This window comes from Haliaeetus leucocephalus, unplaced genomic scaffold (genome assembly GCF_000737465.1).
Source record: "Haliaeetus leucocephalus isolate CR32 unplaced genomic scaffold, Haliaeetus_leucocephalus-4.0 Scaffold186, whole genome shotgun sequence".
Taxonomy (NCBI): domain Eukaryota; kingdom Metazoa; phylum Chordata; class Aves; order Accipitriformes; family Accipitridae; genus Haliaeetus; species Haliaeetus leucocephalus.
Window position 1 is genome coordinate 583,652 of NW_010972622.1, and position 3,604 is coordinate 587,255.

Sequence of the window (3,604 nt, forward strand, 5' to 3'; positions counted from 1 at the left end):
CGGGGGTGCAGCTAGCGGCTGGCTGCATGGGGGGAGCGGAGAGTCCGGAGGGTTAATACATTATTTAGGCCACAGCCGGTACACGTACACAGCCCAGCTGGCCCATTGCTTCCACCCGCTGTCCTCCATCCCTCCTCTGCCGTGCCTCTTCTCCAGTACCGACCCGGCTCATAAATCCTAGGGGCAGGAATCCTCTCCCGGTGTGCTTGGAGATCTTGCTGTGTGTGTGGCCTTTAGTTCTTACTGTAACACAAATAATTAACTAATGAGGGTGGTGAAAAGCAGGCTGTGTTGCAAAGAGGGCAATGTTATTTTTCCCCATACCTCTACAGGGCTGTGGTCTTTAGCACACCTAAAGCTTGACTCCCCCCCGCCCCCCTTATTCACTCAGGTTTTTCTTCACGAGAAAGCGAGCCAGCAGTAAGTTAGAAGGTGGCTTCCAGTGCCTGGTCCCCACTGTTTTCCCCCCCGTGGGTGCTCATCGGTACTGTTCTTGTTTTGTGCTCGATGATCAGCTTCCTGAGGGAGCAGAAAGAGGCGTTAATGTATCCGCAGAGGGAGCTGTTGCAGAGAAGTTGTGAAGCCTCCTTCCCCACAGAGACAGGCCCTACACCGTGGTTCCATAGGAAGGAAGGCAATGAATAGGATTTTGTTCGGTTTGGAGAGGGGAGAAAATCCTGAGAGGGATGTGGGATTTCTTTCTGAGGGTGCTTTAATGGTTCCCCTGGTGTAATCTTTCTCCCTGGGTATAATGATCCTCTGTGGAGGGGAGAAGGTCAGATCAATTCTCTTGCAAAGCAGCTTGCCATCATCAGGCCATCAGAGGAGCTTGAGATGCCAAAACAGAAACAAAAGCTTCTGAGTGGAGCCTTTGTTAGTTGAGGGGAGGTAAACTTGGAACAACCGACAGAAAATTCCCTGCCGACTACCTGTGGGATCTGCTTCAGTGTCCCACCAGAGCCTGGCAGCTCTTTTCATGATTTTGAGCTTTTTATGATGACTACTTTTCACTAACTTTGTGCTGCGTTTCCTGCTGGATGCTTCCATTGGAAAGCTCTGGCTGCCATGTCTTTCTTTGGAGGTATTGTAGATCTTGAGGCCGTTTGCCTCGAAAGTTGCAGGTAGAGGGTGTGGAGTGTTTTGCCGTACTGTTTGGCTCTGGGACTTCATGCTTTCTAAGCAAGACTTGCTCACACAAGCTGGGGGTGCCCCATTATGCAGTCCGGATGGAGAGTAGGCCTGAATCCAGGAGATTTTGGGACCTGAAGGAGGTCTGGTAGAGCTGAAAGGGAAGCGGACATCTGTGTAGTGTGAGAGCTCCTTGAGTCCTCATGGCTGTAGCTGGCACCGAGCTTCTGGCTTCCCTTATAAGCTGTCCCGGGCAAGTGTGGGAGCACGGCCTTGCCTGTGCTCAGGTTGAGGAGTAAAGGCAGTATCTCCCCAGAAGTGCCTGCGGTCGGTATTGTTGCTGCCTCCTGAAAGGTGGAGGGGAAGAAGCGTGGGTCTGACAGCACTGCAGCTTCTCCTCTCCCTCTGTACTGCCAGCTTGCTAGACCTTCCAATGGTTGGGGAGTGTGGGACATCCCCACTGGGGTCCTGCTGAAGTGTCACTCGGATCCGTATTGCTCTCCCACTGTCGTACGGTGTTGCTCTACGCACTCGGTGCTTCGGGCCTCGGTGTTTATTTCTTTTATTGCAATACTCTGTTAATAATGTAGTTCATGTGTGCTGGGCCAGCAAAGCCCATGCAGCCCGTCTTAACTCTCAGACCCGATCTGCATGAAAGTTGTGTGCGGCTTCAGCAGCTATTTTGCTGTATATCACATATATGTGGCCATAGCGATGTCTGCTGAGGTTACCATTGTTTTGGGTTTGCCAGACTGAACTCCTCTTGCAGGAATTGTCTAATGCATAAGGGTTTTTTTTAATTGGAGCTTACTCTTCAAGGGGCATTTAAATATTTTATGATTTTTCTGAGCCATGCAACCCCTAAGCAGAAGATTCTTGTTGGGTTCAGGACAAAGGAGTTCTAAAGGTGACTTGCAATCTGAAGAGGATATATAGGTACTGCATTTTTTAAATATAATAGATCTGGCGATTCAAATATAGGCCTTATTTTTAATGATCTTTTCAAGCTCTCTCTTGGGATATCAGACCTGGAGATTAGCTATAACCAAAGAAAAAGCTGAGGGAGAGGGGCAGCTTTCTAGCAGGACTGCAGTAATCCCATTCACCCCACTTAAACTGGGGGAGATGAAGGATTTTTTCACCACTTCAAGTGGGGCAATGAAAGGTGTCATCTTCTGCTGTATTTGCCATTATTTTTTCCTTCTTTTCAAAAGCTTCTGATTTTTGGATACTTTGATAAAAAGTAAAATTTAATCTGAAAGACACGTGTTCATCCTCTTAAATATGAAACAATTCTTGGCAAGTCACTGAGACTCTTCCAGATCACAACGCTGGCAAATATGATCTAAAAATAGTAGCAATGCACGCAAAATTACACAGGACAAACATACATGTGCAAGTTTCCATTGCAGCTGTTCCCTCCCGGGCCGGCTGGTTAGGAAGGGATACGGAAAGCTTTGACTGGATGGAGAGAGGACCAGAAGACAAAGTGCAAAGAGATTTTTGCCTCAGGAAAGCAAAATTTGATGTCCAACTCAAGAGTGTTTCACTTCTGCCCATTTGCTCCACTTTCGTCGCTGTGTAAAGTGTCAGAAATCCCACCAGCAATTCCCAGTACCTGTTTATCTGGAAAGTGAGTATGGAAGACAGCGTCAGACCAGGAATCCTGCACTGAAGCCCCCTCCTGAAGAACACAAAACCTGGTGGTCTGCTCTTTCATCTTGTTTAAGTATTTGTAAGCACACCGGTTGGGGTGTTGTAACATCATCAGAATAGATATGGGAGTGTTTTGTCACCTGAAATACTAGTTTTACTTCTTTGTGCTGCAAAACGATACACAATTAGCTTATAAGAGGTAGATGTTTGAGAATAGCTAATGCCCTGTCGTGCTCTGCATAATGCATTTGGTGAAAGAACAATAAATGTGTGGATTTAAACAGAATATAGACAGCTAATTATCCCTGAGGTTAAATGTTCAGTTCATTCCTGAGGAAATACTGGAAAAAAAAACAAAACAAAACCAAACCCCAAGAGCGATATTAAGAAACTATTTTTTAAAATCCTAAAATGGTTCTTTGTATTGTACAATTTTATGATCCGTCATCCAGTACCATGAAAGGACTTGTCCAGGATAGAAAAAGAAGCTGCTTTGTGCAGGCAGGGATTTGGCTGTGGGAGCTGGCGTAAGACCTTCCCAGACCTGTGCTCGGAGAGGCGAGGAGGCCACGCTCCTCCTTCCCCGCGTGCTCTGACCGAGCCATTGTTTGGTGGAGGGAGCTTCTGAAAACCCGATTGTCTCGATTTGAGAGGGTGGGGAAAAAAGGGAAAAAAAACCCCAAACCCAAGTTACAGTCGGGCTTGCGCCGCGCTTGCTGCTGAACGGTGCGCTTCCTTCTTTTCAGATGCGGGGTAATAAAGCTGTCTGGCTTTGATTAAAGTGTTGGCCTGATGTGTTTCGTGGTCTGTTTCAGGGCAA